Source organism: Dromiciops gliroides, chromosome 1 (genome assembly GCF_019393635.1).
Source record: "Dromiciops gliroides isolate mDroGli1 chromosome 1, mDroGli1.pri, whole genome shotgun sequence".
Taxonomy (NCBI): Eukaryota; Metazoa; Chordata; class Mammalia; order Microbiotheria; family Microbiotheriidae; genus Dromiciops; species Dromiciops gliroides.
Window position 1 is genome coordinate 121,876,679 of NC_057861.1, and position 15,362 is coordinate 121,892,040.

At 35.9% G+C, this 15,362-nt stretch overlaps 2 pseudogenes; one reads left to right on the top strand and one right to left on the bottom strand.

Moving 5' to 3' along the window:
• Window positions 1–1,423: 1,423 nt before the first annotated feature.
• Window positions 1,424–1,957, bottom strand: LOC122736011 (annotated as a pseudogene).
• A 1,244-nt stretch (window positions 1,958–3,201) lies between these two features.
• LOC122746370 lies at window positions 3,202–7,048 on the top strand (annotated as a pseudogene).
• The last annotated feature ends 8,314 nt before the right edge of the window (window positions 7,049–15,362 follow it).

The following is a 15,362-nucleotide window of genomic DNA, read 5'->3' on the forward strand; positions in this document are numbered from 1 at the left end:
TCAATCTGTGTTCATACTAGGTGATTATAATTCATGTACTCACATGAATTCACTAAAATGGTACACACAAATATTCTGGGAGCCTTACTTTCATTCTCCTAGAATTTTATGGTTACCAACATAACACATGGGTCATCCACTGGTTTTCCCTTCCTTGTGTAAGTAGCTCATCTCTTTTTGGTTTTATATTTTATATCCTTCTCACCTCTTCTTCTGAGTAGTTTCTCATAATAATATTTTGCATATTTCTCATACCCACCATGAATCTCTTACTAGATCTTTGGCTAATCAAGAGGTTGTAAAATTTCTATATAATAATGGGACTTAGATGCCCTTGATTTGTTGGTTTTCTATTTTAGTTGTAAGACAAAAAAGTCATTCTTTTTTTGCCTGTCTATTTTTTTTTAAAGTGTTTATATCTATAAAGCACCCCACCCTTTCCCATCCACAGGCTGCATTTTTCTGCACCACATTAAATTGCTATATTGTCTTATTGTTTTGAATATCTATTTTCTACCAATTATTTTTGTGATTTATACTTTAAAACACCCATTGTTGGGGCAGCTAGGTGGCGCAGTGGGTAAAACACAGGCCCTGGATTCAGGAGGACCAGAGTTCAAATCCGGCCTCTGACACTTGATACTTACTAGCTGTGTGACTTTGGGCAAGTCATTAACCCTCTTTGCCCTGCCTAAAAAACAAACAAACAACCCCAAAAAACAACACCCATTGCTTGGGAATAAGCTATGTAGTCTCCAGTTGATTTTTAATATATTCTTCTATGGTTCTTTATTGAAAGTATATTTTGGGGGGCAGCTAGGTGGTGCAATGGATAAAGCACAGGCCCTGGATTAAGGATGACCTGAGTTCAAATCCAGCCTCAGACACTTGACACTAGCTGTGTGACCCTGGGCAAGTCGCTTAACCCTCATTGCCCCACAAAAAAAAAAAAGAAAGACAGAAAGTATATTTTGAATTGTGACCCATAAATATGTGTTTAATAATTATGGTTTTTTTTTACATTTGTTTGTTAAGTTTGTATACCCTAATAGATTGTCAATTTTTAAGGTGTCAAGCATAGCTTAAGGATATGGATATTTTTTCTTTTACTTTATAATAATCACCAAAAGTTTATTATATCTACATTTTCTAAAACTCTTTTCATATATTTAACTTTTTTGTTGTTTATTTTAAATACTATGTTACTAAGCAAGCTAGGACTTAAAGGGATAGAAAGATTTCCTTCAAGATTATGTGCTTACTATTTTTCATTGTTATTCAATTTTCCTTTTCTTTTAAATATTTAAGAGGCATTCCCTTTAGTGTTTTGTGTTTAAGATTGAGATTAATGCATTATCTGTTACCTTTTAACACAATCTTGTTTCCCTGTTTATCTCTTCTTTTTTTTGTTGTTGTTGTTGTCAAATGTTAATTTATTGGAATACTCTTCCTTTGTAGCTTAACTTGCTGGGCATTCCACAGCACCACTATTGATGTCATCAATAACATCATGAGGATGCCTGCCATCAAGGTTGCAGCCCACAGACTGGGCTGTTCCAAGAATCTCTTTAATGGTTCCAGAGAGCTCTCTTGCCAAGGATCGGTGCCTCATCTCTCAAGCAATGTTGATGATCTCATCGAGACTGATGTTTCCACTGTGTTTAATATTTTTCTGCTTCTTTCTGTCCCCAGGAGGTTCCTTTAGGGCTTTGATGATGAAGGCTGCAGTGGAAGGCACAACCTCAATCTGGGTCTGTCTCTTCTGAATGTTAAGTTTCACTGTGATTCTTTGCCCTTTCCAGTCACCAGTTGCCTTGGCAATGTCATCACCAACTTTTTTGGGAGACAAACCCAAGGGAACAATTTTGGGGGCCAGAGCTGATGTGGCACCAACTTCACCACCAGTGCACATTTAAAACACGACTTTAATTTTGTTAGGGTCAAACCTGGGCAGCATGGCAGCGATGAAGGTGTAGGCTCGGCTTGGATGCTGGGGGTGTCTGCAGGTGTCAGATGAACCCGGATTCAGGAATACCGAAAGAAGTTGCATCTTCACCACCACGAGCTCAGAGACAAAAACTGTTTATCTCTTCTAATGATGCTTATTTCTGTTGTTAACTTGTTGGGGGCATAATGATTTTTAGCCCTGATTTTTTAATTCATCTAGAGCATGATAGATTTAGCTTTACTCCCTGAATAGTTAATATATAATTTGGACAAGGTTATTTAATTTATTAGATAGTGATTTCCTACTACCCTCACCTCACTTAAATAAAAATTGGCTTTTCTAGTGTATATTTGATATATTTGTAATGTAAGCGAAATATAAACTCTCTCACCTTTTTCTTAACATGATCTTTTAAAATCATTTTTCTTCCTTTGGGGGGGTGTATTTTGGGGTTCAATTTGTGCTTTCATTGGTTCAGGGAACCACCTATATGGAAACTTCCCCCACTAATCCATATTGACAACTCACGCATTACTATGACTTGCTGGAGGAAGTAAGAGCATAAGTAACTCCATCAAAATCTTTAAGTATCTATCTCATTAACTTCCCAGACTACATCAACCCTCAAACTCATGCCTCCTCAGTATAACCTGTTCCTACAGCCTTCCCTCTTCCTTCTCATTAGAGAAGGCACAGGGTGCACAATGGAGAGCATTTAAGGAGAGAACATAGGACAGCCATCTCATGATTTCCCAAATTATTCATTGCATTCATCTTGCCTAAGGACTTTTCCCCAACATCATTTTCAATTTTATGTATTGTCTTCCTCTCTTAAATTCTGAGCTCCTTAAGGGCAAAAATCTCCAATCTTTTGCCTTTTTTGGGGATATCACCAACATTTAGTATAGTGCATAGTATTGTCAATAGTAAGTACTTAATAAATGTTTATTGACTGACTGATAGTCATATGATTATAATTCATCAGAGGCAAGATTTGGATGCAGGTCTTCCTAAATCTGAGCCAAGTCCTTTATCAATCAATTAATGATCATTTTAAGTACCTGATATGTGTCAATGTGTTACATGATGAGTGCAAATACAAATAAAAGGAATGAAACAATATTTACTCAGCAGGAGAATGTCTTCAATCCACATTAAATTATATTACATAACAGCATCAATTTCCAAAAACATGGACAAGTAAGTAGCAAGCCAAGAAATCCCTTTTTATAGAAAAACAAAGAAGCAGGCAGATGGAGATAGAAAAGAGCCACGAGGAGACTGGGAATAGATACTTGAAGGAAAGAATAAATGACAAGCAACAAGGTCAAGGACTGAAAATTCAAATGGAGCTGAAAGACACTCAGAAATACTACCTGATACCCTCCATACTTTGTCTTTTAAGAAATGTTGTTCTTTATCACAGTGTAGCATAATCAAATATATTTGCAGATCAAAATTGAATGCATGATATCCAATTGAAGACAGTGACGTGAGAGCTGGGTAGGCCAGACTATTTATGACATAGACCACAGGCCTAGTAGAGTGAATGTTTCAAACTACAATTCCAAACTTAATATCACCTTTTTGGACCCTACAATGATGCTACCAATTTAGCAGTTGGGTGTGACCTGGCTGTTGTTCTGCTAGTTTTCCTATGTATGTCCATCTTTCCAATATTTCCTGAGTGTTATTCGATAGTTGTTTCTAAAAACTTTGGAACCAAGGTTTGTAATGAATCAGAATTATAGATTTAAAATGATCAGTCTCAGCAAGCAGCAAACTGAACCTGTCAGGATATCTGCTGATGGAGAAAACCAGAGCTAAGCACTAGAACCTGGTCACTACCCTGCTAGAAACTGTGACCTCCTGTGACCTGATCACTAGACTCTTAATTTTTTTGGCTTGTGGCTCAGTTCCTTCAATTCTCCACTGTTCCCTCCACTTAGGACTCCACCACCTCACCTCAGACCCACCCCATGCCATCTGCACTCATGGGCAAGGAAAAAATCAGAAAGTGACTCTATTTGGGTGAAACAAAAACATTGGTACAATAGACATTGAAACATCAGATAAGGTTGATGGAAAAGGAAAATAGAATGAATGCTTGAGGCACCACAAGGACTGTCAGAAATAACTCAATTAAGATCTTGATCTGAATTACCACAAACTTAGCACTTAGGAATTAGAAGAAAAGTATGGAACAAACATCAGCCAAGGTCTCACTAGCACAAGGGCTACAAAGATCTTGGCTCAGGATGGCCCCAAATGGCCTTATTCTTCCCAAAGAAACTCCAGAAATCATACAATTCCTTAAATAAATGGTGGATGGATTCTCCAGTCTCTTGTGGGAAGGAGCTATCTTGTATTTCATCACATATATGATGAAGTTTTCAAAGGACCAGTCTGCTTTCATGGGCAATTTCTGTTTAGGTGTTGTGATGATCATGGTGATTATCTTCACTGTGACATTTGTTTATTACCAAGAAGCAAAAAAGCAGCTTCACTAAAATGATTCCTCAGAAAGCTTTTGTCATCAGAGATTGAGAAAAGAGGGAGATTCCTGAAGAATATCTCGTTGTAGGAGATATTATAGAGATTAAAGGTAGAAAATGGATTCCTGCTGATATCAAGAACCTAACTTCACAGGGATTTAAGGTAGACAATTCATCTCTTAATGAGGAATCAGATCCTCAGTCTTGACATTGTGATTTTACTCACAAGAATGCCTTGGAGACAAAGAATGTTAACTTTTACTCTACAACATGCCTGGAAGGAAAAGCAACTGGAATAATTATCAACACAGTGACTATACCATCATTGGAAGAAATGCCTTACTGAATTCTTCTCTTGGGCATGAGAAGACAATGATTGCCATTGAAATCTAGCAATTTGTCCATGCCAAAGAAGAGGCAGCTGTTTCTATTGGCACTGTGTTCTTCAGCCCTGAAAAAGGGGCCTAGATTCTGTCATATTCTTTTTCTTTTCCTTTCTTTCTTTCTTTCTTTCTTTCTTTTTTTTTTTTTTTTTGGTGAGGCAATTGGGTTAAATGACTTACCCAGGGTGACACAGCTAGTGTCAAGTGTCTGAGGCTGAATTTGAACTCAAGTCCTCCTGAATCCAAGGCTGCTGCTTTATCCACTGCACCACCTAGCTGCCTCTGTCTTCTTCCTTATTGACATCATTTTGGCCAATGTGCCCGAGTGTCTGGTGGCTGCTGTCACCATGAATCCATCACTAATAGCGAAACAGAGTCCAAGAAGACCTGTCTGATGAAGAACTTGGAAGCAGTAAAAACTCTGGACTCCACCTGCATTATCTGCTCTGACAAGACAGGACCCTAACAAAAAACCAGAATGACTATGGCCCATCTGTGATTTGATAGCTATCAGGCTGATACTAATGAAGATCAAAGAACTCATATCTTTGACTAAAGTTCTGCAACTTGGCCTCCTTATTCAAAATTTTAACACTCCAATTGAGCTGAATTCAAACCAGGACAGGAAAGTATCCCCCATCATGAAGGAAATAGTGGTGGGAGATGCCTCAGCAAATGTCTGTCTAAAGTTCTCAGAAATCATTATGTGTGATGTGATGTAAAGAAGAAAAAGAAACAGAAAAGTGCCTGAAATCCTTTTTAATTCCATCAACAAATTTCAGCTCTCCATCCATGAGATGGATGACGAAAATAAGAAACACCAACTCTTGGTGATCAAAGGAGCCCCTGAGACCATCCTGGAGAAAAGCAGCATCATCATGATTAATGGCCAGGAGTAACATTGATGAACATATAGCAGAGGCCTTCCAAACTCCATACATTGAGCTAAGAGGGTTAGGGGAGAGATTGCTGGGCTTCTGTCATCTCTACCGGCCAGAAGATGAGTTTTCAGATACCTATTTCTTTTATGCAGTGACCATGAACTTTCCCAACTCTTACTTCTGCTTTGTGGGGCTGATATCAATGATCGATCTACTTTATTCTCTGATGCAGTCATCAACTGCTGCAGGGTTGCAATCAAGGTTAACATGATGACAGGTGATCATCCAAAAACAACAAAAAACTATTGCCAGAAGTGTGGACATCATCTCAGCTAACAGAAAGACCATGGAACAACATTCCTTTGGAGGAGGTTAACAAAAGGGAGGGAAGAGCAGCTGTGGTAAATGGAATGGAATTGAAAGAGATGAGCTCAGAACAGCTGGATAAGTTCCCGACCTACCATACTGAAATTGTTTTTACCAGGACATCTCTCCAGCAGAACCTGAAAATTGTGGAGGTCTGTCAGAGACAGGATGCTGTAGTTGCAGTGAAAGGGGATGGAGATAATGATTCCTCAGAACCAAAGAAGACCATTATTGGAATTGTTATGGGTTGTGCAGGCTGTGACACAGCAAAAAGTGCAGCAGACATGGTCTTACTAGGTGGCCACTTTGTCTCTATAGTAACTGGTATAGAAGAATTTCATTTAATCTTGACAATTTGAAGAAAATCATTGCTTTCATTTCTGACTCAGAATATGGCAGAGCCTATCCTTTTACTTAACTTCATTACTGCTGGGGTCCCTCTGCCCATTGTTATTATCACCATCTTGTTCATTGAATTGGTCACTGATATTCTTTCCATTGATATTGATATTGATATAAAAGAATATCCATTAATATTCTTTTCCATTTCATATAGTAACTGTATGAAAAAGCTGGGAATAACATGATGAGAGAGGAGTCAAGCCACAAGTAGGATAGATTTGTGAATCATCAGCCAGTTTTTTTACCCCTACCTACAGATTGGAACTTTACACTGTGGGAGGTTTCTTTGCCTACTTTACTGTCTATGTAGTCCAGGGATTTGAGTCTGACCTGCTCCTTTACTTACAACCATTACGGGAAAATAATTCAAATGACCTTGAAGACATCTATGGACAAGAATGGACAAAATATCAGCAGAAGCACTTGGAATGGACTGGATACATTTTATGCTTTTTTGCAGTCATGGTCCAGCAAATAACAGATGTAATCATCAGAAAAATACAGATAACCTCAATTTTCCAGCAAGATCTAGTCAGAAATAAAATTGCTATTAGTTCCCAAGGGTCTTATTAATTTCTCCCTGGTGATATTTAGCATTTTTCAGTCACCTCTTCTGGGATGTCTCCTATGCAATATGGGCATCATCAAAATCCACACACTAGAAGAAATTTGTATGAAATATTCTCAGTTATTTTACTATAAAAATGAAATTTGACTTTTTGTATAGGTGGAGTTTTTGTCTGCACCTTACTCTCTGTCCCACTTGTTTGTTTAAAATGTATAAAATTTAAATTTCATGTCTGTGTAATAAATTTTATAATGAAAAACTATGGTTATCCATTCAGAAGCTAAATTAAAGAAATGCTTAGTGAATATTATCTTCAAGGGATTGTGCCAGGGTTTGATTTTGTTGGAGTATCAGCACAATTAAAATATAATGAAGGAATAATAAGGATAGTTTATACCTAGCAAAAGTCCCCCAGAACACTTCTGGAGAAAATGGCACAAAGTCAGTGTTGTGCGGAGAAAGCTTCAAGCTGAATTATAAGAGTGGTTTGTTAAAATTTCAGCATGAGAATAATTACCTCAGAAATCAGTAAATGCTAAAACTCAGAACTTGATTTCACATTCTATTGATTTTCTAGGCTTAAGCAAGTGATGGAGACCATGTTGATTATAAAGTTTAAACTTGAAAGTATGTCATATGTTGTTGTGTACATGATTTTTTTCCCCTAGAATATTGGATAGGGAAGGAAAGATCACACTTTGCTGTTTTTAATACTTATTCATGCTAACAATATGCTAAGGTCTATTGTTTTAACTGAATGACTTATGAAGTCCTTCAAATGAAAAGGTCTGGGTAAATCCGTGACAGGGACCATTTCTATAAGTTTCATTTCTATACTCTAATAACATAGGTAAAACATGTTCGCAAATAAAGGCAATTCAAGAATATGATGTCTTATAAGAATTTGAAAAGAAGGATTAAACACATTTAAGAGGAGATGTCAAAGAGGAAGAGTCTTTGTTTTATCTCTAAGCATTGATCAGATTTCAAAATCTGATAGTGGGAATAGATTGCAGATGTAATGAATAATGTGAACAACATTATATTGATATTAATATATGTGGCCTTATTATGGATATCTGCACTCATTAAAATGGTACTCCTTTTGGCAAGACAGATAACAACCTATATAATCTTGCCTCTCTTGCATGAATCTTGACCTCTTTTCTTACTAAATTTCCCTATGGAAGATCTTCCTCACATGCTAAGTATCTGCCTGGAGTTCTTTTCAAAATTATGTAGAAACAAATGAAAACATAAGCTGTCCATTGTTTTTCCTCTCCTAAGTGCTTTAGACCTTTTTTATCCCCTTTCTGATCATGAATATTTACTTAATAGGTACTGAAATGGAATTTATCTATGTATTTTTTGCTATAATAAACTTTCAAAGGAGGAACATCCCTTTACCAAATCAGGTCAGTCCCTTATCTAGAATTCATAGAATTAAGGTATATTAGAACCCCCATAAGTTAATGGACATGTAGTCACACAGCCAGTCAGAGTCTAAAGTAGGACTTGAACCCCCAATGGTTCGGAGACCAACTCTCCATCCATTACCCCAAAATGTCTCTTACACTAAATGCATAATTTTTTCACATTTAATTTGCACTACTGCCCTGTTCTACAAATGATTAATATACTGTTTTTATAGCAGCAAGGTTATACATGAAGGAGAATGATATAAACCAATTAGTGGAGGTTCATGTTAAGCAGTATGAATTTTATTTAGTCGGCAATAGAGAAATGACAAAAGCTTTTTTTGAGCATGGGAGTGACATGTTTCAAACCAAGCATTAAGAAAAATAGCTAGACAAGGTGTGCTTGATTAACTGGAAAGGGAAGATGTTATAGGGAAAAATTGGTTGCGAAGGTATTACAATAAGCCAGGCAAGACATAATGAAGGCCTAAATTACAATGTGGCCATTAAAATAAGAAAGAAGGCACAGGTATGAAAGAAAATCTATAAAGATTGGGAACTGATGTTTTTTGGAGAATGACAGAAAGAAAATGGTTAGCTATCATTCTAAAAAATTTAGCCTGGATGATTAGAAGAATGGTTAAATCACTAAAATTAATTGCAGGGCAAGAACTGATTTCATTGGAGAAAGTGAATCTTTGTATGCACATTGAGTTTGGAGTGCATTTGGACATCTAAATAGAGAGGTTTGGAAAAATGGAAAATATTAATTGGCCTGCAAAAGTTAAAATTGTAGATAAGATTAGGATATTAAAAGAAGGGAAATGATTCACAGAAAGAATAGTGAGAGAGGTAGAAAAAGAAATGGTATCACAGAATATGAAGACTGTCCACAGGGCTGGTGTAGTCCAGGGCTTCTTTAACTTTTTCCACTCGTGACCCCTTTTCACCTGAGAAATTGTTATGTGACCCTGTGTAAATTGGTATATAAAATAAGTATGCATACTTTTTTTGTCTCTTGCCAAATTTTTCATGACCCCCCCCCATTGTTACATGGTTGTGAACCACCATTTAAGATGCTAGGGTGTAGTCAATAGTGTTCAATGATATGGAGAACCTAAGAAGGACAAGGATAAGGAAAAAGCTACTGAATTTGGCCATTAAGAAATACATGCTCATTTGAAAGCAATATATCTCTATCTTTATCTTAATCGCTATCTCTATATCTATGGAGATAGATAGATGATAGAGATAGATAGATAGCTAAATAAAGAGATGATGCTATTGGATTATTAGTCCTAGCCATTAACTTTTATCTTTCCTCTGATTTTTTAGTTTAGAAAGGGACTTTAGAGATGGTCTAGTCCAACTCTTCTACTTCACAAAAAAAGAGAGCGAAGCCCACAGAACTGAAGTTACTTGTCCAAAGTCAAACAAGTAGGAAATGGGAATAGGGATCTGAACTTCTTTTTACAGATTCCAAATCTAGGGAATCAGTAATCAGGCAATCAATTAGCATTTATTAAGCTCCTACTGTGTGCCAGACACTCCTAACCAAGGAGGATACTAATAAAATCAGAAGACCGTCCTTGTTCTCATGTAGTTCACAATGATTTTCTTAAAAATAATTATCAATTGCTATTTGTTTCAATGTCTTCTTATTATAAAACCTTGCTAGTTGAGACTAGGGAGGGAGATATTTAAATTCAGAATTATAAGGTTTGTTCTTTCCAATTATCTGCCATCTACCTCCTCCTTCTTTTCTAATGTGCAATTATTCACCATATGGTTAAATAGTGGATGGAGAGATGCAATAGAGTAGCTTTCACATTTTTCAAATCTTTTTTGACCTAGATCTTCAATAATTACTTTTTTTTAATGTATGAGGTATTTTATTTTTTCCATTACATGTAAAGATAGTTCTCAACTTTTGTTTATACATGCTATACAATTTCAGATTTTTCTCCCTCCCACCCCTCCCTCCCCCTTCCCCTAGACAGCAGGTAATCTAATATAGGTTATATCTATATATCTCTATACATATACATATATATATATACACACACACACATATATATATATATATATATATACACATAATAACATTAATCCTATTTCTGCATTAATCCTGTTACAAGAGAAAGAATCAGAGCAGTGATGCAAAACCTCAAAATAGAAAGAAAAAAAAAAAAACAACAGCACCCAAAACAAAAGAAATAATATGGTTCAATCAGCATCTATACTGCACAGTTCTTTCTTTCTTTTTTTTTTTTCTTGGATTTGGAGATCCTCTTCTATCATGAGTTCCCTGGAACTCTTCTGTACCATTGCATTGGTGAGAAGAATATAGTCCATCACAGTAGGTCAACACTCAATGTTGATGATACTGTGTACAATGTTCTTCTGGTTCTGCTCATCTCACTCATCATCAGCTCACGTAAGACCCTCCAGGTTTCTCTGAACTCTTCCTGCTCATCATTTCTTACAGCACAATAGTATTCCATTGTATTCATATACCACAACTTGTCCATCCATTCCCCAATTGATGGGCACCCCCTCAACTTCCAATTCCTTGCTACCACGTAAAGACCAGCTATAAATATTTTTGTACATGTGGGTCCCTTTCCCCCTTCCATGATTTCTTTGGGCAAAAGACCTAAAAGTGGGATTGCTGGGTCAAAGGGTATGCACAGCTTTATCGCCCTTTGGGCATAATTCCAAACTGCTCTCCCGAATGATTGGATCAGTTCACAGCTCCACCAACAATGCATTAGTGTTCCAATTTTCCCACAGCCTCTCCAACATTTATTATCTTCCTTTTTTGTCATTTTAGCCAATCTGATAGGTGTCAGGTGGTACCTCAGAGTTGTTTTTATTTGCATCTCTCTAATCATTAGAGATTTAGAGCATTTTTTCATATGGGAATAGATAGCTTTGGTTTCTTCATCAGAAAACTGCCTGTTCATATCCTTTGACCATTTCTCAATTGGGGAATGACTTGGATTCTTATAAATTTAATTTAATTCCCTATATATTTTAGACATGAGGCCTTTATCAGAAGTATTGGCCTCAAAAATTGTTTCCCAGCTTTCTGCCTCCCTTCCAATTTTGGATGCATTGCTTATGTTTGTACAAAAATGTTTTAATTTAATATAATCAAAATCATCCATTTTGCATTTTATAATATACTCTATCTCTTGTTTGGTCAAAAACTGTTTTCCTTTCCAAAGATCTGATAGGTAGACTATTCCTTTCTCTCCTAATTTACCTATGGTATCACCTCTTATGTCTAAATCATGTATCCATTTTGACCTTATTTTAGTATAAGGTGTAAGATGTTGGTCTATGCCTAATTTCTGCCATACTATGTTCCAGTTTTCCAGCAGTTTTTGTCAAATACTGAATTCCTATCCCAGAAGCTGGAGTCTTTGGGTTTATCAAACACTACATTACTAGTGTCATTTACTACTGCATTTCCTGAGCCTAGCCTATTCCACTGATCTACCACTCTATTTTTTAGCCAGTACCAGATAGTTTTGATGACTGCCGCTTTATAGTAAAGCTCCAGGTTTGGTACCGCTAACCCACCTTCCTGTGAATTTTTTTTCATTAGTTCCCTGGATATTGTTGATTTTTTGTTTTTCCAGATGAATTTTGTTATTATTTTTTCTAGCTCTATAAAATAATTTTTAGGTAGTCTGATTGGTATGGCACTGAATAAGTAAATTAATTTAGGCAGTATTGTCATTTTTACTATATTAGCTCTGCCTATCCATGAGCAATTGATATCTTTCCAATTATTTAGATCTGATTTGATTTGTGTGAAGAGTGTTTGGTAGTTGTGTTCATAGAGTTCCTGGGTTTGTCTTGGCAAGTAGATTCCCAAGTATTTTATATTATCTACTGTTACTTTAAATGGAATTTCTCTTCCTATCCCTTGTTGCTGAGCTTTGTTGGTCATGTATAGAAATGCTGATGATTTATGTGGATTTATTTTATATCCTGCTACTTTGCTAAAGTTGTTAATTGTTTCAAGTAATTTTTGACTTGATTCTCGAGGATTCCTTAAGTATACCATCATATCATCTGCAAAGAGTGATAGTTTTGTTTCCTCCTTGCCTATTCTAATTCCTTTTATTCCTTTCTCTTCTCTGATTGCTAAAGCCAACATTTCTAGGACAATATTAAATAATAGGGGAGATAATGGACATCCCTGTTTCACCCCTGATCTTATTGGGAAGGCCTCTAATTTATCTCCATTGCATATAATACTTGCTGATGGCTTTAGGTAGATACTGTTTATTATTCTAAGGAAAGCTCCCGCTATTCCTAAACTCTCTAGTGTTTTTATTAGGAATGGGTGCTGTACTTTGTCAAAAGCTTTCTCTGCATCTATTGAGATAATCATATGATTTTGGTTGGTTTTCTTATTGATGTGGTTGATTATGTGAATAGTTTTCCTAATGTTGAACCAGCCCTGCATTCCTGGTATAAATCCCACCTGGTCATAGTGTATTATCCTGGTGATCACTTGCTGTAATCTCCTTGCTAATATCTTATTTAAGATTTTAGCATCAATATTCATTAGGGAAATTGGTCTATAATTTTCTTTCTCTGTTTTTGCTTTGCCTGGTTTTGGTATCACCACCATATTTGTGTCATAAAACGAATTTGGTAGAACTCCTTCTTCAACTATTTTTCCAAATAATTTGTATAATATTGGAATTAATTGTTCTTTAAATGTTTGGTAAAATTCACCTGTAAACCCATCTGGCCCTGGGGATTTTTTCTTAGGGAGTTCATTAATAGCTTGTTCAATTTCTTTTTCTAATATGGGTTTATTTAAGGATTTTATTTCTTCTTCAGTTAACCTGGGCAGTTTGTATTTTTGTAAATATTCATCAATTTCATTTAGTTTGTCAAATTTATTGGCATACAGTTGGGCAAAATATTTCCTAATTATTGCTTTAATTTCCACTTCATTGGTGGTAACATCACCCTTTTCATTTTTGATACTGGTAATTTGGTTTTCTTCTTTCTTTTTTTTAATCAAATTAACCAATATTTTATCTATTTTATTGTTTTTTTCATAAAACCAGCTCTTAGTTTTATTGATTAATTCTATAGATTTTTTGCTTTCAATCTTATTGATTTCTCCTTTAATTTTCAGGATCTCTAATTTAGTGTCTAATTAGGATTTCTAATTTGTTCTTTTTCTAACTTTTTAAGTTGCATGCCCAATTCATTAATCTCCTCGTTCTCTTTTTTATTCATGTAAGCATTTAGAGCTATAAATTTTCCCCTAAGCATTGCTTTGGCTGCATCCCATAGATTTTGATATGTTGTCTCATTATTGTCATTCTCTTGGATAAAGTTATTGATTGTTTCTAGGATTTGTTGTTTGGCCCATTCATTCTTTAGAATGAAATTATTTAGTTTCCAATTGATTTTAATTCTACTTCTCCCTGGCTCTTTCTTACATGTAATTTTTATTGCATCATGATCTGAGAAGGATGCATTTACTATTTCTGCCTTTCTACATTTGACTATGATGTTTTTGTGCCCTAATACATGGTCAATTTTTGAAAATGTGCCATGTACTGCTGAGAAAAAGGTATATTCCTTTCTATCCCCATTCAATTTTCTCCAGACATCTATCATGTCTAACGTTTCTAGTAATCTATTCACCTCTTTCACTTCTTTCTTATTTATTTTTTGGCTAGATTTATCTAATTCTGAGAGGGGGAGATTCAGATCCCCCACTAGTATAGTATTACTATCTAATTCCTCTTGTAACTCATTTAACTTCTCCTCTAAGAACTTGGATGCTATACCACTTGGCGCATACATATTTAATATTGATATTACTTCATTATCTATAGTACCTTTAAGTAAGATGTAATTTCCTTCCTTATCTCTTTTAATGAGATCTATTTTTGCCTGCACTTTGTCTGAGATAAGGATTGCTACCCCTGCCTTTTTTACTTTAGCTGAGGCATAATATATTCTGCTCCAGGCTTTTACCTTTACTCTGTGTGTATCTCTCTGCTTCAAATGTGTTTCTTGTAAACAGCATATTGTAGGGTTCTGGTTTTTAATCCACTCTGCAATTCGCTTCTGTTTTATAGCAGAGTTCATCCCATTCACATTCACAGTTATTATTACTGACTGTCTATTCCCCTCCATTCTATTTACCCCCTTTGTACTTCCCCCCCCTTATTTCACCCTATTCCTCCTCACCGACGTTTTACTTCTTATCCCTGCCTCCCCCGATCTGCCCTCCCTTTTTATCACCCCCCTCTCTTTTCTTTACCCTTTTCTCCCTTGCTTTTGTCCTCCCTTCTATCAGCCCCCCCCTTTCCCTTCCCCTTTTGCTTCCCTAAAGAATGAGTTAAGTTTCTTTATCCCAATGAACGTATATGTTATTCCCTCTTTGAGTCAAATCTAATGAGAATAGGGTTGAAACCATGTTCCCCCCTCCTTTCTTTCCCTCTATTGTAATAGGTTTTTTCCACCTCTTCATATGATATAATTCATCCCATTCCACCTCCCCTTTCCTCTCCTCCCCATAGACTCCCTTTTTATCCCCTTAATTCTTTTGTATCATCACATCAAAGACAATTTATATTTATACCCTCTATATAAAGTCCTTCTCTCTGCCCAAATACATTTACAGTTCTTAAGAGTTATTAGTATTATCTTCCTGTGTAGAGATATAAACAGTTTAACCTAATAGGGTAACTTTTTTTCCCCCTCTGTTTACCTTTTTAAACTTCTCTTGAGTCTTGTATGTTGAGATCAAATTTTCTATTCAGTTCTGGTCTTTTCACCAGGAAAGATTGAAAGGCCCCAATGTCATTAAATGTCCATCTTTTCTCCTGAAAGAAAATGCACATTTTTG